Raw genomic sequence first — 21851 nt, forward strand, 5'->3', positions numbered from 1 at the left:
TTCAGCACCACTTTCATTGCTGGCTCTGTGGTGCCTGTGTTATGGGTAAGTAAATATTTATATTCTTAACTGTTTGTGATTATAGTGCACTTGATATTCAATTCAAGAGTTAAAAAAAAGTTTTATGCTCCTTACTGGTTAAATGCCAGGCTTGAAGGATAAAAACTGTTGTCCTCAAAATAATTGTTGCTATTAGAACTTTTATTTGTAAGAGATAGATCATAGTCAAACTGATACACCAACTATATATTCCACTATGAAGACATCTTTAACTCATCAAATTTGTGTGATTCCCTGTTGAAGGCCGGTGGCGTGAAACTCATTGGGGTTTTTTAAAGTCACTTTGACTTTGCCAAATGAAAAAAGACATTTTAGTTATTTTTAAAGGCGAGCACCTTGGAGTTCTTTGTGTTAGTCTACTAGTCTACTCTACTCTTTCCAAGTTCACCTCGTACAAGGAAAGAAAAGAGGAATCCAGGAAAAGCTCCCACAAAAACAAGTTTTTGAAGTTTTACTTTTGGCGTGTTGCTCATTTCTTGATATTTTACAATTTTCTAAATACATTGAAGTTGGTCTGTGAAGACACTAAAAAAGGTTTGCATGAGTCATCATCCATTATTATATGCTCTGCAGCTTAGATAACACAAACACGTTCACATTTGTATGGCTGCCTTAAATGTGAGGACATTCACTAACATAAAATATTGCCCTGTTCAATACCCAAATCCTAACCATTACTTCCTACCCTCAGCCTCCTAAAACTATTCCTACACCCACACAATGAAAAAAAAGAGCTCCACAGTCAAATTCTTTTAAATTTTTCAAAGTACCCTCATTTTCATGCTCTATGGCTCAAATCTCTCAAAAAACAAACTAGCTGTATGCACACACAAGCACACAGATATATACAAATACCAATATCTAATCTAAATTTAGATCAAAGTGGACATATATGTTCGGAATTACATAAATACACCGACACAACCAGACACACTCATAGGCTATTTCAAAAGCAGCAGACTGATGATGTTGTCTCATCTTTGTGGGTTACCGAGGGAACAGATGAGAATTCTAAACTCTGCTGAAGGCAGGAGGCATTTTTAGGCATCAGAGATGGATGATGTCACATCCTGTAAACTTTAAGCAAGTAAACTAAAATTAATTCATCCCGTTGAGACTGTTTTTACTCCCTTTGTTGATTCAATGAAGGTTTTTTATCTATATAAATAGATAGCTTTTTTCTTTTCTTTTTTTCTTAAAACAATAGTTCTGCCTGTAGCGTTTTGATCTGATAGGACCGTCTTGTTGCTGGGGTACATAGGAATACACTGACCTTGCTGCTGGTTCTCTATCATAAATGCATAACATCTCAAAGTCATCTCGCTGATAAAATGACCGTGTACATAAAAAACAGCATTTGTTTCTGTGAAAGCTGCATCAAAGTCTGATTATTGGAGGGAAATAGGACATGGGGAACAGAACATCCTCCTACTAAGGTTTAGTTACAAAGAACATCACTTAGTCTGCTTTGTCAAGACAGATGGCTGAGTGATGAAACCAAGAGAATAAAAAGCTCCAAACGATATACTTTGGCCGCTAAAATGAATCCGGAAAAGTGCCTTATCTGTGTTAATCCTTAGTCCTTCGACAGGTGGTGTGGTCGAATCTCAGCTTTTACTCTGGGTTACTGTGACCACCTAGAACAAGGCGCTTGCATGTCCTCTACCACTCTACAACATTATCTGGGTATTTTTGCAGCCCTGAGCCAATGTGTTACGAACAGACAGCTCGCGCCTTCACACCTCCCAGGCTGTGTCACACACTCCAGCTAGCTGAGGAACTGGAAGTGTTTTGGAGAGACTCATGCTTTCAATATTTCAAGACACCCATGTGCATGAGACTACTGTTGCATTTTTATCAGACAAAGGGTGGTGACAGTCAGGGTTGCAAACAGGAGCATGGCTTAGTGGAAACATGCATGATGCACATTTCTCCACAGCAAATTTTCTGAAATTTGTTTTGAACTTGCCAACAAATATTATTGATTTTGGTACTTTTTACTGGCCCCGCTGTTGCAATAAATTAGGCTGCTTTCCACCAAGAAAGATGTTAAAAGGATTGGAACTTTTCACATTATCCCAAAGCATTTTAGAGTATCCAGATTCAAAGCCAACTGTGACAAACATGAAGGCTGTGAAGACCATTTGCTTACCAGCCCTCTCAACACTTTATTTTTTACAACAGAGCTGGCAACAACAGGTGTAACAGCTGTACCAATAATGTGTGTATGCTCCTCTTAAGATCCACTTGGCATATGTAAAAGGCTACTCTTTTCTTTCTAGGTGTTATGCAGCACTTTTTTTCTTTCTATTTTCTAAAGATACAGAATAAAGAAACAGCATATAGGAAATCACACGAGAATTAATTTGCCAGTGCTAGTCCATGGTTACAGTATGCTTCACACAGTCTAATGTAGTCTAGATGGTCAACCGATCTTACATTGACATTTTCTGCAGTATACACAGATCATCTAGAACTAAGAACTAAAATAAAAAATATCTGTGGTTTGGAACCTTCTCTGTTTATCTCTATACTTCTTTGAGGCTTTGCTGTTTAATATAATCATCCCTTCATTTTACTAATGTTTAATTTTTATCCATGAACCAAATTTGAAAATTGAGTAAGGGTTGGAAAGTTCTTTAAATAACCACAAAAAGCAAGAAAATTAAACAGTCACCTCTGTGGTGGCACACAGCATGCAACAAACAAAGAATTCTCCTGCCAATGGTGCTCATGTAGCTCATGCAGTGAGTCAGTTTCATTGAAACAGAGTGGATCGTCTGCGTCATAGTTCAGAGACACACTTGCATCATCATAAAAATAAAAAAATACACCAATGTTAAATAGGACTTAGGTCAGTCCTGTTTATTACCCTTCCTCTGTAGGTCTGACTTAGGTCAGTGGCAGCCACAGTTGTCTGGGCTGTAAAACTGTTTTTATTACCGTTTTCCACACTAACAAACTTGCTACCATGTTATTCAGTAACACACCACAAATTAGGGACGGGCATATTGATACTCTGGAGTCAATTCTTTGTTATTTGCCAGTTCTAATATCGGATTCAATACTTTTTTGAATATCGAGATACCACTGCGCTGCTACAAAACATGCAGACTGTTTTCACTTATGAGACTTCATCAATCCATTTTCTGATGCTTATCCGGAGTCGGGTTGTGGGGGCAGCTGCTCAAACATGGGTAATTTGACCCATCCATCCAACTATTCATCCATCCATACATCTATTACAAGTTCAGAGTAGATAAAGAGTAAGCAGAGAAAAACAACATGTCAAAAAGGGTTAAAAAGTATTAAGCAGACACACTAGGAAGCTAAATATCACTAAATCACTGTACTGTGCTCATTTTAACAGCTGGGTGAAATGGATGTATACAAGACAGTGTGGTTTCATTTAATATATATTTTTATGTTTTTTTGTTTTGTTTTTTTTAGTTTGTGAAAAACAGAAATAACAGTGGGTGTGTTGTACATTATGTCCTTGTGTTGTTGCCCTTTTTACTGACATAATCGGCTAATAAACAGACTAATTACTGTGACACATCTGGAGGGCAAATTGAATGGTTTGCAGATTAGCCTGGTAGAGTTGCTTCCAGCAGGGTGTACTGCATAAGCCCAGCTGTCACAGATAATAGCAATGCATCATGGTTTGGGAAGAGCAATGGTGAATTAGTAATGAGTCATCTACTCAGAAACATATTGGCTTCTACAGCAGTGAATGCTCAACATTTTCTGCTTTTCTGATGAGGAAATAAAAACCTCATTGCTTGTTTATTATATTTTAAAACATTCAGAAAAAATCTGTGTTTGCAAGCTGTAGATAAGTCTTCACTCTCAGCCTCACCTTATTAAAGGATGCTGACAGGTGCTTCAGCGTGTTGGCCACAGAAAATAACATGTTGTCATATGACTCCTCTTCTAGTTGTTTCCTATCCCACTGCAACACATCCTCTGTAATTAAATAGAAAATGCAGTACATCACTGAAAAAACCTCATGGCGATTGTCGTAGTATGTGTTCATGTGTCTGTCTGTAGGTTTGTGCACTTGCCATGAAACAGCAATGGGGGAGTCAGCCTAGTTGCCATAGCAGCCCGAGATGTGCTCTGGACCCCTGCCTGTGGAGTAAACTCACTTGCACACACATGCGAATACTAGCTGAGCTTTTAAAAACAATATTAACACCCACCAGCCAGAAAGCAGCAAAAAAATGTTAAATGGATAAATAGAGCTGTAACTGTGGGGTTAATCTAACAGGCTCCTGCACTGCCACAGAGACAACAGACAGATCAAAAAAGATTAGTACAGTTTATGTAATGCACCTGACCTAGTTGTGTCCAGGCGCTGCTGATGGGGGAGAAAAGGAATGTAGTACTTTGCATAAATATATTATAGGAATGCATTTTGTTCTAAACATAGACAACAGGGACCCCCAATTCCCATACCATCTCCATGGCTGCTTTCCTATGCCAGAAGTATCAAGAGGAGCTCATCTGAAAAGCTGAACTTACAAACAAGGATAACGTGCAGGCTGCAGAAAAAATGTAAGATAAATAACATGGCAGGCTTGGAGACTTCTGTCACTGCATTTTCAGTAGGAGCAGAAGTACAGAAGAGATCAAGATGTAGTCAAGGACTTCTGTTTTATATAAATAATGCTTTCAGGTTAATAACAGCCTTTAAGACCTAAAGTCACCTTTGACCTTTGAGCTTTGTCTCCAAAGCTTGATGTGTTCAAACTTTGAAAGAGCTCATTACACTCTTATGTGTACCACACTCTTATCTCAGACAGCATTGGGTGTTTCACAGCTGAGTACAGTATGCCTGACCTTTCACAATGACTTTAAAGACAAAGATGTGTCATATTTCCGTAGTCTCTTCATACATCTTGAACCAATCAGAAAAACAAGTTATGCTCAAGAAAATAAGCATTGGGATATATACAACCAAGTAAAATCTTGAAATCTTGATTAATGTACCCTCTCATTGGGTCTGCTATAGCTGCAGATGTTCTTTAGTCACTTCTGAAATGACATACCAATTTTGTGCATGTAAAAGATCTGCAAAGTATGAACTCATGTATACTGCCTCTGCTACAGTTTCCACCATCATCCTGCACTACTGTTCAGCCCAAAGTCAACATCAAGGCGAGTTGCTCTCACTCAGAGAAGTTTCTGCTCCTGAGCTTCTTAAAATGCCTTGTTTTTAGTTCAGACTTTTCTGCTTTGATTATCTACATCACCCAGAAACACATTTGCCTAATCCCTGCTTAGTGGCTAGTTTAGCACAGCTCAAATAGAGAATAGCCAAATCCTCCTCTCTCCTCACTCACTGACACTTTGGTATTGAGGTTCCTTCCTGCTAAGTGCACAACGGGTTAGACTGTCCCACTGTCTATTCATCAAGTGTACAAGTGTACTGATGGTGACTTTTTGACATTATGCTCCTCATTTTGCAGACTTCTCAGTGGGAATGCCAACAGTATTCCCACTGTTGTTGATGTAAATATGTGGGTGTCATGCCTTTGAAACATGTGTACAAACCACTCAAGGATGTCGTAGAGAAGAAATCCGCCCTGAAGTTTATCTGTAATTGACACCATGCTGCAACCAGATTTTGTACATGTACTGCATGTTCAATAAGGTATCGCACAGGATTTATTATGTTTGTCATGTTTTTTGCCTTTTGCTAAAACACTTTATGTATAAAAATCACAAACTGGCAGTAACAGAAAAAGGTGGAAACCCCAACAGCAGCTACTGTCAGATACATAACAAAGGCAAAGCTTTCATAAAGACTATAACCAAGCGACATGTGCTGTTCCATTACTGAGTTCTGCTCCTATCTCCATACCATTTCAAGCCTCTGTGATTTCACGCATTCGAACCCTACAAATGTGACATCCATTTTACAGAGGCACAGTGGTCAGTGAATTGGGTCTTGTCAGCACCTCCTTTGTCCTTATGAGTGATTGTGGCCAACTCAACACTAGCAGGAAATGAAAGGTGGTTGTCATCATGTAGAAGCACAAACTGAGACATAGGATGTGGTCATCTGTGCAGGGAACAAAGGAAAAGAGAACATGGTAGCTGTATAGTTCTTAAACCTTTATTATTAACCTGCAGCATTTGTGCTGTGGGACAATTTAAGCATTTGGCATTTTGCCATAAAACCAGGTTGCTACCAAAAAAAGAGTGGCTCTGACAGGATGAAGGCAGCTAGAGAAGCTAAAACAGTACATTATGCACATTGTGTTTTTCTTTATTTTCACTATGGTGCAATAGAAATATGTATTCAAAATTAAAATGTGACACGCTTAAAAAAGGATGCCAAATACTGAGACCAGTCCAAATCAGAACTTACTTTAGCTGCATCCTGATCCACAGTGTGATATCTGATAAACATGTGTGGATGCTGTTGTCTGTCAGTGTGAAGGCGCCCCAACAGAGAGCCTGCATTACCAACAGGGATCAAACACAGTCTATCAGGCAGAGTAGGGCTAAGAAATTATGTTACTGACTTTCATTTGGGGAATTGAGGAATCTGTCATGATTATAGCTTCAGGCAGGAAAGAAGAAAAAACAAAAAAAAAAATACATCATGGCCTTTTCTGTATTTTGACTTTGCTTTTCGGGAAAGAGTACTGAGGTCATAATCAAGTTATTTTTAGTTGTGCATAGACTATTCTTGGATGCAACGTGTATAACAGTGTAAAGTATTCTGTAAGATAAAAGCTGCTGATGGTTTGAAAGACAGTGCCTGTACTGTGTACAGCAGCACCTAAGCTCCCACAGGTGGCAAATGCTGGGTTGACTGAAATCAAATCTACCAGCATCCTAACTTAAAAACATTTTACCCTAAGTGTTGACATTTTGCATCAGGATTTGAATATGTGAGAGAAAAACTAACCAAATGTGATGGCCAGAAATGCTTTAATTTGTGCTCTGTATAAAAACCCAATGTCTCTGCGGCAATACTGATTACTCAGAAGACACAAACACATCCAGTGCAAGCACCAGGTGAGTCACCAGTGGGCTTTGCATCTGTTTTATATTATGTTCTAAATTCAGCCACTGCCTTTCTATTTCTCCACCCACCAGTTTATTTTCTCTCTTGTGGATTCCCATTTGATGCCTTCCTGGTTCCACAATGCTCAGTAACCACCTTCTGCATTCCATCTAATCTTCTCATCTCTTCCTCTGCTCCTCAATTATTTCCTTTCCTCATACCACTCACACCCTGATTTTACTCTGTTCATGCCTTCTACCATCTTCTTTCTGCTTCTATCCTCTCTCTTTACCCTTTGTCTCTGATGCCCCCCTGCTTTCCCAATGGCATCCCTCTTTCTCTTTGTACTTCTTGTCTCTCGCCTTTGTGTGGACGACTGCGTTAATATTTCACAGGTTCTTCAGTGAGCGTTGCTGAGACACGCAGGTGGAGAGCTGCTAATAAGAGAAACCTTTGAGTCTGCTATGTTGAGGAATAAGAGAAAGTAGGAAATCTGTCAGAGAACTGCTGTTGCTCAACTGCTGACAACTGAGATAGTCAATATCATCTAACAAAAATTCATTTACTGAAACCATTTACAGGAAGCAAGACTCAGACCATTCTCAAAATTTTATTTTATTCTTTTTTTCTTTACTTAATTGAAAATGAAAACACGCAGGACGCAGATGAGAATGTGGACATGTTTCAGGTCAATTCATTCAATTAGGTCAAACCTGTCAGGGCTGCACCTCTTCCTCCGGCCCGCTCTTCATCTCCCGAGTATTAGGACTGGACTACACCACCCACAACGCACCGGGAGCTGTCATTATCAGGATCACCTGCAGGCCCTCATCAGACTAATAGTCTTCACCTGGACACAGCCCTATATATACCTTCTGCTTACCCTCTTTCAGTGTCTAGTCTTGCCTTTGCTGGTGCTTTCATTCTGCTGACCACCTTCATTAAATCATCTTACCTGCAACCTGCGCTTGTGTCCAGCCATCCCTGTGTCAGCCGTTACAAAACCTGTTTGTCCAGAAACATTCTGGACTGGTCCAAAAACTATGTTTGTCAGAAGCAATGATTAAATTATTGCTTTTTTTTTTTTTTAAAGGAGAAATTATTTTGCTTTTAGGGATTTTTCTTTACAATGACTTGTTTTTTAACCATGTGAACAAATGGCTGCAGAAATAAAAAGTGTAAATAAACCTGTTTTCTTCTTTCTTCTTTTTTTATTTAACCCTCAAATATTGCAAATCAAGGGTTACCCTGCTGCTGAAGAAACCCACACTCAACCCAGCCCAGGTTGAAAACTACCGGCCGGTCTCACTGCTTCCATTCATGTCTAAATTACTAGAGCGTGCTGTCTTCAGTCAGGTCTCACAGTTCCTCCAAGACAACAACCTGTTTGATCCATATCAATCTGGCTATAGGCAAGGCCACTCTACTGAAACTGCTCTCCTGTCAGTTACTGATTCCCTACGGCTTGCCAAATCCGACGGTCAATCCTCAGTCCTTATACTGCTGGACCTGTCTGCTGCCTTTGACACGGTCAACCATCATATACTGTTCTCCACACTCTCGAAGCTTGGCATCTCAGGATCTGTCCTCTCGCGGTTTACGTCCTACCTCACTGGGAGATCATTCAAAGTATCTTGGCAAGGGGGAATGTCCAGATCACATGAGGTGACAACAGGGGTGCCTCGGGGCTTGGTGCTTGGCTCTCTTCTCTTTTCACTATACACCTCCTCACTCGGTGCAGTCATTAGCTCTCATGGTTTCTCCTACCACTGCTATGCAGATGACACTCAGCTTTTCCTTTCTTTCCCACCTGACGACACAACAGTCTCAATGCGAATATCAGCATGCCTTGCTGATATCTCCGCATGGATGAAGGATTGCCACCTTTAGATAAATCTGTCCAAGACTGAGCTTATTGTCTTTCCAGTCAATCCTTCCTTACCGCCACAGATAAGCGTGCAGCTTGACTCAATCACGCTTGTGCCTACGGCTTCTACCAGGAATCTTGGTGTCATGGTAGACAACCAGCTGAACTTTAAGGACCATGTTGCCTCGGTTGCCTGGTCTTGCCGATTTGCTCTCTACAACATCAGGAGGATCAGACCCTACCTGACTGAACACACGGCACAGTTCCTGGTCCAGGCTTTGGTCATTTCACGCATTGACTACTGCAACTCCTGCAGTACTAGCTGGCCTGCCTGCATGCTCAGTTAAACCACTGCAAATGATCCAGAACGCTGCAGCAAGTCTGGTCTTCGACCAGCCCAAAAGAGCTCATGTCACTCTGTTACTAATTGCTCTCCATTGGCTTCCAGTTGCAGCACGCATCAAATTCAAAGCTCTGCCCAAGTTGATATTGTTTAATGAAATCGTGATATTTGCAAACAAAATGACTTACAGAAACTACAAATATATATACATATATATATATATATATATATATATGTATATATATGCACTGCCTCTAGCACTACATGACAGCACCTGGGTCCAACTGGACTCAAAGCAGTCTGACTATCACTTAAATATGATGTCCCATCTTGTTTGAATTCGTGCTTGAGTTGCTCTTACTCTCAAGTATAAGTCGCTTTGCATAAAAGCGTCTGCTAAATGACTGTAGAATAGAATAGAATAGAATAGAATAGAATAGAATAGAATAGGATTTGGTGTTTGATTGCAAGGAGTAAATGAAAAGTGGATGAAACAGAAAATAAAGAGAGAAAATAAAGATCTTGTAGAGGTTTGTGGATGGACCTGTCCATGGTTATGTGGGATGTTGATGCAGGTGGACTGACAGAGAAGTCACACAACTATCTGCATGCATGTGCATGTTGTGCCTTTAATTCCTGTCTGTGGTGTCCAGGTGGAAGCATGTGACTATTAAGAGTCAGTTAACGAAAAGCATTTTTCACTACACACACACACCTTTGTGTCTTCATTTTTTTTACACTGGCAGTTGAAACACAGGGCCCTGCAACCAAGACACACAAACACACGACTCCCAGCAGTTGCAAGAAGATGTTTGGTCTCTATTCTCATTAATAAACTACAGTTCATGCATGAGTGAAATCATCTGTATATATATATGTGTGTGTGTGTGTGTCAGAGAATGAGAACGTTAAATATAAGTGTGCACTTGTGCCTCTTTTAATCTTTATTTGTGTGTTTTTTGTGTCCTCGTGCATTTATGGACTTTTCAAACGCACACACACACACACACACACACACACACACACACACACACACACACACACACACACACACACACACACACACACACACATATAACCACACATGTGGAAAGGAGTTTGTGTGACACTGTAGATGGAAGTTGTGTGTTACATGTCTGAACGACTCCCTTATTTCCTGCCGTTGCACGCAACATCAGTTTAACCAACCAAACAAGAGAAAGCAGCTCACATCTTCCTTAACGAGGCAGTTAAATTAGTTTTACTGAAAAGAATGACCTCAGGGCACATACACCCCCTCCTCCTCATGCTTTTCTGGCTTTCTCCTCTTTCCCTTTTTAATTGTTGTTCCTTCTTTGTTCAGCATCTTCCTATCTGTGATCCCTTGTGTTTTGTCACTCTTTCCTTCCTCTTTTTGGATCGCCATCATTGTTGTTTTACTGCCAAAAATGAACTTATTTATATTTGTCCACCCCACATAAATATGCTCTCATACTTTCCACATTTGCCTTTCAAGAGGCTTGATTGTGCTCTTCAGTCATGTATCATGTTACCGAGCTGTAAGAAATACAAACAGTCTTCCGTGTGCATCAAGATGGTGGTTGTTCATGCACACTACTGCGTGCAGGGTGCTCACAATGTGGCTGTGTTTCACACACTTGACTGCAGAGAAGTGTGTAAAGTGATGGAAAATAGACATGACAGGTAAAAACTGTTTTGGGCTGTATTTATGCACGTTAAAATGTGATTGAAATGTCAGTGGTTCTGTCAGATGTGGGGCGGATAGATGACTGAAATATGTGGTATTTTCAATGTAGATGCAGAGCTGACTGATGCAAAGGTACAATGTTTTCTTTGTCTCTCCTTGCTTCATAGTTGGTAACAAGCTATTACTGTTAAGACATGCAGCAGTTATCACACACAGCATGGAACACTACTGTTGATTTGCTGGAGGTGGACATGTTGTTTTTAACTGTCCAAAACAAATCATGTCAGCTGGCTCAAAAAGTGGCAGCAGCCGCTAGCAATGGTGCATTCAGACGGAGACTTGTCAGAGCAGCTGCTGCCTTTTGTGACCAGTGCCAAAGCCTTGGGGTTAGATTTGTTTTTGTTTTGTTTTTGTTTTTTTAATTGACTGTATTGTTAACTAAACTTACTGGTATAGATCAAAAACCGATTTTTAGTTCCTCATTCAAATTGTCCAGCAAATTTCTATCATCAGTGGGACCAAAGTGTGTAATAAATCCACCAAATTATACATTTATTTGTGTTATCAGCTCCCACTTTTTAAAATATGCATTAAAGAGAGATTGTCAGCCCAGCTCATTAATTTAACATCACTACTTTCATTTAGTGTTATGAAAATGCTTTGATTAAAAATTACATAAGACAGCTGCAGTTTGCTACTCTTTTCTAACCACACATCATATTGTATTTCCACCTATGCAAGTGCATTAACTCAACAGGCAGCACATTAGCAGGTTTCTACAGTATAACGTTTAGTGCACCCTGCTGTTGCTGAACAAGTTCTTTTAAGCTTCAACTTGGAAAAAAGAGGAAGAATATCAAATTTTAATGGGGTTTGTGTAAGATATGTGTAATAAAAAATGGGGGACAAATTAAAGGAGAAAAATTTTGTTAGATACTTCAAAGCTGCCTGCTGCAGTTTATAAAATTCAGTGAAGCTTTCCTAAAATGAAAAACTACCATCCTTCAAAGAGATGTTCCCTGATAATAATGCTGCCTCTCCAACATGTCCTCAGCTAGGTTGGTCTGGTTATAATTCGTATACTCTATTCATTAAATCTTCACACATTGGATAAATTTATTTATATCCTGTTTGTATAATGTGTCATTTTGTCACAGTTTGTAGTATTCTGTTAAATTAATTAGTTCAGTCATACAACAGTGTATGTTTGATTTAAACATTGATAGGGACTTAAAAAGCCTCGTTTCCATTGAGCGGTTTGGTTCGGGCCGGTATGGTCTGCTACGCTATTTTGTGTTTTTCCATTATAAAATGGGTCCATACAACCGAACCATACCACACCATTTCTGGACCTCCTTCAGTTGTAGGTCCATTGGAAAATTTCTATGGCACGGTTAAGGCGGAGCTACTGGCATCGCCGATGAAATGTATGGATTGGTGGACAGAAAAACGTCACTGCCCATGACAAAAACAAGTGCAACACAAACAACTCTGCTGTTCAGTTTGTGGTTCAGTTGCACATTGTATTTGGGTGTTGGAAAGATACTAAAAAAAGGATGCCTGCAAATAACATTAAGGTCTGGTCAGCTCTGGAACTACAAACTTTCCTGGCTATAGTTGGCGATAGTGTGATTCAGAACGAGCTGGATGGAGCAGTGAGAAACGAAAAAGTTTACAAAGAGATATCTCAGCGGATGGCAGCCGAGGGATTCAAAAGGACATCTGAGCAATGTCGGGTAAAGCTTAAGAAGCTAAAAGGACAATATAGAAAAATTAAGGATGACAACACTCATAGTGAAAACAGCCAAAGTACTTATAGGTGGGACGACGCCATGGATGACATTTATGGCCACAGACCAGCAAACAAAGGCAGAGAGGGAGGGCTGGACTCTGCAACTGCACTTCTAGAATCCATAATAGATCCTCTTGGTAAGTATTTCCCACTTGGGATGAGCGTTACCTATGCTAACTTGTTAAAAAATCACAGCACACTGTGCATTATGAAGTCCATAATCATAACTGTAAATAATCTTTATTTATTGCTGTTTTATTTTCTTTATTGTGTGGCCCTCAGAAGCCCTTGGAAGTGTTTTGTTGCACTTCTATTGTTTTCTGTAGTATCTCATAAGTGGCTGGCTGGGACATCTAAGCAAGTAAAAATTTATCATGCAAAATATTAAATTCAGCTATTTTTTTGGCTAAAAAGAATACAGGATTATTTTACTTAAAGATTTCTGTAATTTTATGAGTTTAAGATATCTGTTTGATATCAGAATTATCTGGACAAGAGTTTGCACTATGGTGCACTCATCAACATCACAGAAATGTACTTTACTTACACAAAATAAGAAATCTACTAATTATATTCATTAACTTAATGACACGTTGAAGGAAAATACAGTATCTTGGAATCTGGCTTGACAGCAAACTTTCCTTTGAAACTCACATAAATGTACTACTCAGTAAGGTCAAATCCCAAATTGTTTATCTCTGCTGTAACAAATCTTATTTCTTGTTATTGTATATATTGCACTTATTTTTAGTTGCTAACTTATTATTTGTTACTGTATTTATTACACTTGCTATTTTCTTTTAGTATTGTCTGTGATGTCATTTTGTCTTCCTTGTGTTTTCCTGTGTTCATGGCTTCTGTGTTGTTGTTTTCTGTTGCCTCTTGCTAGGTAGTCATTGTAATTGAGAACAGATTCTCAATTAACTCACCTGGTTTTGAATAAAGATTGAATTAAAATAAAAATATATGTGTGAAATATGTGAATGTGTGAAACAGTTGTTAAACTGCAATGTGAATGCAATGTCACAATGCACTACATTTCTACAACACATTGTAGAAATGCAGTGAAATCGAAAGTACAGATTGCTGTAGAATGTACTGAAGTAAAAGTCAATGCAGGACTCCAAAATTAAATTTATTCTACTAAAGTAAATAACCCACTCATTAAAAAAATACTTAAGTACAGTAATGAAGTGATTCCACCACTGTTGCAGTTACTGTTTAGAACTTTGATTGGCCACAAATGGAAAATTTAGTGCAAGCCAAGACAGATTTTTTTTTTATTCTGATCTTGCCAACAGCCTCACAATGCACAATAACTGGAAAAATGCATGTGTCCATTCATTTCTATATCTGCTTTATTCCATTCCATAGATCCGCACACACTCATAGGGTGAATTTAGAACACCTCTAATGTATGTGTTTGGACTGTGGGAGGAAGTAGGTGTGCAGAAAATCCACAGGAGAACACACAAATTTCACACTGATATGTCTGTGACATATCATATATGAGTGACAGAAAGAATAATATTGTGTGTACTGATGAGCTTCTCTTGAAGGATGACTGGGCTCACCCTGGATAGCTTAAGGAGCTCACTTATTCCAAAGGAGCTCCCTTGGACTGAAAGGAGCCATGTGAGGTGGTTCAAGCATGTGGTCAGGATGCCTTTAGGCGTCTTGCAGGGGAAGGGTTTTGGATATGTCCTACCCTGAGGAGGACTTGCAGCAGACCAAGTACATGCTGGAGAGCGTATATCTCTTGGCTGACTTTAAAACCCTGGTATCTTTTTGGACAAGCTTGAGGAGATGACTGGATATAGTGGAGGTATGGGAATCTCTTCTCAGACTTTAGCCCATATTATCCAGTTCCAGGTAAGCAGTAGAAAATGTATGGATGTATAGATGGATGTATGCACGAATGGATGAATAGTTTAATACCCTCCTCCTAAGTTGGAACTTGAGAGACACAAAAGCTCTGCCACAAGTGCAAGTACATTTTTTTATTTGCTCAACAGATCAGAGAGAAATTTAATACAACTTGATTAGAGTGTGAAGATAATGTTTTTTTGTGGAAATATAAATAATGAATGTACACTCCAATTTTGCATGGCTTTGGAGCCAAAACCAAATTTGTTTGTGCACTTAGAGGAAAAAAAGCAGGGAGATTTAGATGACTAAATGGGTTTGAATTTATCTCATTTAGCCAAATGGATAGCGATACCAGTAATGTTTCCAGCTGTCTCCCATAATTACCGCACATTGGATGATGGGACAATGACTGAACATCCAATGCTATACATTACACACACACATAGACTAAAACAACCAGAAATGCATTCATCTGTTAATAGTAATGTTCCTCCATTTAAAGCATTTAGCATTCAGAGATATGCTTTACCCTTTAATACCCACCAAAAACACTGAATATACATGACTGTCGACTTGGTAATCATTAAGCATCATTAGTCACCATGGTTACAGCCACAGTAAGAAAAGGTTGTGCACATGGGTATTTCAAGTATTAACAATGGCCACTAATATTTGTGATAGTTGAATCAACAATGACATCAGCACTGCAACCAAAGACAGATGCAGAATAAAAACTGAAATACAAACCATGTGGACACAGACAAAGAGAAGCACAAAACAAAATCATTAGCTGTTATGTAACAACATATCGCACCTATTAGGCTGCACAAACAAAGCTGTAACTTTAGATGAAATCAATTAACATATCCATTAAATAACTGTAAAGGCATGACATTTATACAAGCTAAGTGATTATTAATGTTATTATTATCATTTCTTTTTTTATTTTCTTTCATGCTAACTAGCAGCTGATAATAATTTTAGTTAAATAATCCAATGATTCTCAGTCACAATAGAAACATATTTGGAGACCTTGGTGACATAATTGTCTTTTTGTTACATCTCTGCAAAGTGGTGCTCTGAGCAATTCAGTCTAACCTGATCCAGCTCACTGTTTTGGCTTGTTTGGCAGCAACATTTTGTCATCCCATTATAATTGAGGGACTGTTTTCAGCTGCAACAGGAACCTCTCTTAGCTATTACTCGTTAGGTGTGTGAAGGAAAAACATATGCAGGATTTTATTCTCTCAGGCTCTTCTTCTTTACTGGATCATCACCTTCATATTTGAATTTCATATTTGGTTTAAATCTTCTGTGTGCAACATTACCTCCATTTGATCAATTACTGAGTTATACTCTGCAAGTGTTGCCCTTTAAACACTGACTACAACCTTTGCATCAGACAACACTTGTTTAAAGTAGTTCTTGTCAAATACACCCTGCATAAAGTAGCTTAACCTGGCTTTGTCTTTTGCTTGGAACTGTGTTTGCTCTGTGTTCTCGTTAATAAATGATTACTATATCTGTGTGGAGGAGTGTATGCACGACACTTGGACAATCCCTTCATACTGAGTGACTGAGAACTGTTTACTCATTGTGTCAGAGCTTGTGGGGGTACAGCTGTCTTGGATCACATGACTAATGAAGCCTGTGCAAAGCAAAGTTATTTAAGGGAATGCTGTTTTCACTAATCTTATAAATTCATGAATCTAACTGAAGAAACAGGCCAGCAGCCAACACTTGACTTTCGATTTTGTGATATCATGAACCTCTGGAAGGTCACCATACAAGGGAATAAAAAAATATCAGGGCATGAAAACATTTCTGCACACAGACATGCTAATGCTAACTTGTCCTGTTTCGTTTTCTCCCTCATCGAGTCTGTCCACCTCCTCTCTCTGAGATGCACACATGACTCCATTTACAGTTATGAATTATACACAGAGCTGCCTACACTGAACATAAAAGCAGATGTGTATATGTGTGTGCACCGTCTGTGTGTGTGAAAGTGACATAGCCTATACTCACGGCAGGCTGAGGGCTTTGATTGCTAAAGCTGAAAGACAATGTAATTGTTCTGTCAACTGCATGTATAAGCACAAAGTCCAGGTTCAGATCCAACTGTTCACCTTTTAATGTCATTTGAAAATGCTAGAATAATTAAATAAGGCATCTTTAATTAAAAGAAAAAAAATATGGAAAGAAACTGACACCACATTACAAAAAAGACATTAAAAAAGAAATAAACAAATGAGCATTTTTATAATTAACCACCACAAAAATACCAATATCAGAGAAGGTTTAAATAAAACTATTAATGGCTATAAAAGAATCCACAATGTACAACTCTACAACACTGTCTAAAACAAAACAACACTATCCATACAGGGGTTTTGCAATGCTGAGAACTTGCAAAGAAAAAAATCAGTCCTTAAGGCTCTTGAAGATGCTTGTGCTCTTTGCTGCCAATAGCAGAACATTTGGTGTGTTTTGCTTGTAGCTGAGACACTATAGAGATAGAGTCAGCAGAAGGGGCTCCAGAGAGGTAATAACAAAGGCAGACTGGGAGACAGCTGGTCATTCGAACATTTAAGAGGAGGGATCTATGCTACATGAGTGGATCTGTTCACCAGCTGGGAACAAAACTCAACTGGGTACAAAAGTGAGCGGCTCATTCAAACACTTTCTGATCTATTTTTAAAAGGAAAGAAACAATAAGATGAACTTTTCTTACTTTTCATGAGTTTTTACAAATGCTAGATAGGTAATGGTAATAATTCAAAATGTAAAAATCAAAGACATTGAAGGCTTATGTCATTGAGCCTGTTACCATGACCAACAACATGCCATCGACATGCAATAAGACATCAGAGTACTGAGGCAAAATCTAGGTTCTATTTCCTAAAATTACAATGCTGCCATCTGATAAAGGATGTCAGATCATGCTGTCTACATGATCACTGATCACAATGTTTTATGTATATATAAACAGGCTCATCGAGGCTGTTCATAACCTTGAAAAACAGAATTACAAGGTGCAGCTGATTATTTTCAGTTCGGTGGGCTAATTGAATTTATCTTGCAGATGAACAAGTCAGTGTGAAAATTAGCACCCCTAATTTTAGGGCCATGGTCCTCACTTGAAAGAGGAGAAGAATTTCTTCTTCATTTTGGAAGTGAGTTGCTGCCTCAAATGAAGAAGTTTAAAAGCTTTTTTTTCACAAATGAGGGTGAAGCAGAGCAGAAGATTGACAGGTGGCCTGAGGAAGCATCTCATGATGAGAAAGAGAGAGCTGAACCAGAAGGCAAAGCTGTTGATTTACAAGTAGATCCTTCACTCATCTATGGTCATTAGTGGTGAGTAGTGATTGAACAACCACCTATTTTGAGCTTTCTCTAAAGGGTGTCTGGGCTCAACCTTAGCGGTGGGTGGGGATACTCAGTTGGGGATCAACAGGATCTACTTCACGTAGTTTGGGCAATTGGTCAAATTGCTTTCCTTACATCTTCCATGCAGGGGAGGTGTTTCTGACATGTCCTTGCCTGTGGAGTCTTCCGAGCAGACCTAGGGCTTACTGGAGAGATTACATTTCTCTTCTGGAATGGTTATACCTAGCATGAGTCTTCAGAAATGTTAAAGGATTTGGCTTAGCAGGGAGAAGTGTGCTTAGACTTTTGCCCTATCAGCAGCAGAAATTAGATGGTTGGCCAGTTCAACAACTCAAAAGCCAAACCTGATGGTTTGTGAGGCTGCACTATAGTATGAGCAACTTGAACATAGTGAAGATGCTAATAAGCTGATGTTTAGTAGTTGTGATGTTGACAGTGTGTATCAACCTTGTTGTGGGACATAGCATGCTTTCTAATTAGCTCTAAACTCCAAGAACAGCTGGGGGTGATGAAAGTATTTAATCACAAACAAGAAATTGAAGATTTTAACTTTGGTTACAGGCTCCAGATTGAATATCAGGGGATCACTAAGGCAATAACAATTAACTTGAGAGGGTTTTTAATATGTGTGCCTAATTTTAGAATAATTCATCAAACACTTTATTTTTTCCTCCATTTCAGTTCACTCTAGTTCTGGAGAAGAATTAAAAGGATCAGAAATGTTATATAAATGTTTATGAAAATGTTATGCCAACACATCAGATCCACCAACAGACCCAGCCTGTATTAGAGCCCTGCCTTTAGCATACAAATAGAAAACTGTTAGCTAGATGTGATAATGTCTGTGGGAAGTGTTTATTCTACACTACATAAACTGGACATACAGATAATGCATACTTCTACATATCACAGAGGTAATTCTGTAGCTGTTACTGCAAAGATGATGTAAACCTTTTTTTTTTCCTGCTCTTTTCTATCTGTCCAAAAATGTAAAAAGTCTGCCAATAAAAAGACACAGACACATTTGGACATTAGGAATAGTGATATAACTGCTGCTGGAGCAGGCTGTTTATTGTTAAATTGTTGCTAGCTCAAAATTACTTCAGAAAAATAGTATAGATTTTTTCAAAGTGAACAACTTCATCATAGATATCATCTTTAATCTTTATTCCCCCCTTCCCTGTGTTACTTTAGCCTTCCTTTGTTGCATTTACCCTTTCCAACACATTTACTTTTGTTCCCTCTTATCTACGTCTGAAACATTATCCTGGCTATTCTTCCCCACAGATTCACAGAATTCTTTTTTCACCCACATCATTTCCACTTCATCTCCTCTTCTGCCATATGCATTAATCTATCCCTGTTTCTTTGTGTATATTTCCCTCCTTAAAATCCTCTATCTCTACTCTGTAAAGTCTCTCCAAATTAATAATAAATGAGACATCGGATTAAAGCAACATGGTGCTCTGTTTAATCCCCAATTTATTCTAAAAGGGATCCCTTAATTAAGGGACACCTTCATATCAGTGCTTGTGTGTGGGTGTCTGCTAGTGAGAAATGGCATAAATTCAAAGTATACCTTTCACTGAGATCCTTTGCCACTGGGCAGATACAGGGGCTTGCTATAAAACTATGCAAAAGCCACATTTCATGCACTTTTCAAATAGCAGCTAGAGACAACTAGCTAGGAAACTGCCTGGTCTGAATTGAGATGACGATATTTAAAAGGGAGGGAGGATGAAGAAGTACTGGAACATAAAAAGCAATGATGTAAACACCAAAAAGGATTCACTGAAATAAAGAGCTGTGAAGATATGAGCATGACACTTAACTTTTTATTCATTCCCAGCACATCACAAACCTCAGTAATTCATCAGGAAATGTTTGAGTAAAGAATTTTTTTGAACAAGCATGATTTAATTGTCGTGAGATTGTAAGAAGAAGTACATTCTATAACTAAGAAAATCAAAGTACCTCTGCTTTACATCCAAATAAGGTCAGACAGGCATGCCCAAACATCTGTGTGCAGTGTGAGCTTCTGTTTGTCTGATGTTTTATAGACGTGATGGACGACAGGGACCCAGAGATCTGGGCATACAAATAACTTTGAACTATGTCGACGATCATGTGGACTGCTCACCAAACAAAGCATTAGATCTTTTGAACTCCCTGTCATCTATTATAATTATGGTAGCCTGATGTGTGGTGATGGAAGCTATCCATGGTGTGATTTAATCAATCCTACATTAAAAATCACCTAAATCCTTTCACTTTTAATCTACAAACACTGCGAGCGACCAGGTTGAATGCATCAAGTCGGAAATTCAAAATACTGCATGTTTGCTGTTATAGTAAAATGGTATGAGATTTTTACAGTATGAAACTCTACGATGTACATACTATACATACACAATATATTACAGGAACAACCGATGAAAAACAGAATTTTTTACTAAATCTTGCGCAGTTATCCCAGTTTTTATTAATATGCTCTGTTTCTGTAACATAAAAAGCCTTTCCGGGAACACTTTGTAGTGTAACTAGTATTATTATTTTATTTTATAATATTTATTTTTTTATGAATGTTTGTGTTTGTTACAAGGCATATCATGAACAATGTGGGCCATCAGTGGCTGGGGATTTCTGCCTTTAATCTGTAGAGCACTGCCCACAGTGTCAGAAAACAGAAGTTTATGTTTCACATAAATATTAGAACAACCAATCCTGAGTACATGAGTACATTCAGTTGGACTCAAATGGGCACAGACTGACTTTTCAAAGTTTCTTTCCATTAAGATTGTGCATCAATTTGCTGCCATTTAAAGCATTTTCAGACTTAATTAAATTCAGATTTTTATAATTACAACAACATCTGACAAGTTATCATTAGGGTAACTTAAAGGTACAGTGTGTAGGAATTACTGACATCTAGTGGTAAAGATGAGCATAGAAAAGAGACTAAATGCTAAATTCGGTTGTGAATGGAGGGTGGCCAAAATTCTTCCAGACATAAACATGTTTTCATCTGCGAGTGGATCCAGTGGCCTCAGGTGCAGTTATCACTGTGCTACAGGTAACTACTTCAAGATTGTGTGCATACGTACTGTTTTCTTTCACAGTCCTTTTAAGGTGTTAGTTATCCCAAATGGTGCTCCACCACCTATCAAGCAAAGCCAGTTTTAAAGCTCAGAGGGTCTCATGTTACACTTTACACAGTTTGGTTTGGCCATCCAGAGACTCCGTAGTAGAATGAAGGCACAAATATAGTGGCTGTCATGTGTGGGGAGACACAGACACATGACAAGTAGATAAAAAAAATGACTCGTTTTAAAAGAACAGTGGTTTTAGTAAAGTAATTAGATAATAAAAGAAACACTGTTTCAAACACTGAACAAAGCGCAGCTGAATGAGGAGTGAAAATTTAAAAAGTAAGTGAGGTGAAAAACAAACAACAAAATTGTGGTGGTGTTTAAACACTGTAAAGAACAAGGCTTGTTACAAGAAAAGAAAGGAGTATGGGTAGAATGTTGATGAAAAATTAGGAGGGGACATTTTATGCCCATGCAGAACAGTGTTTGTGCACAAATGCAAACACCAAGCTGAGGAAACTGAAAATATCTAGAGTGGCACAGATTTGAACGGGGGTTTTTAAAATGATAGCACTGATGAGAGCACTCAAGATATTTGATTACATGTCAATTAAATCAAGAGTTAGGAAAATCTATTTAGTTAAGATGATTTTTTTGTTTTGTTTTGTTTTGTTTTTTTGTTGTTTTTTTTTCACTTTGATACAATTTTTACCTCTTTTCAAATACCTCAAAT

This window comes from Melanotaenia boesemani, chromosome 22, assembly GCF_017639745.1.
Source record: "Melanotaenia boesemani isolate fMelBoe1 chromosome 22, fMelBoe1.pri, whole genome shotgun sequence".
NCBI lineage: Eukaryota > Metazoa > Chordata > Actinopteri > Atheriniformes > Melanotaeniidae > Melanotaenia > Melanotaenia boesemani.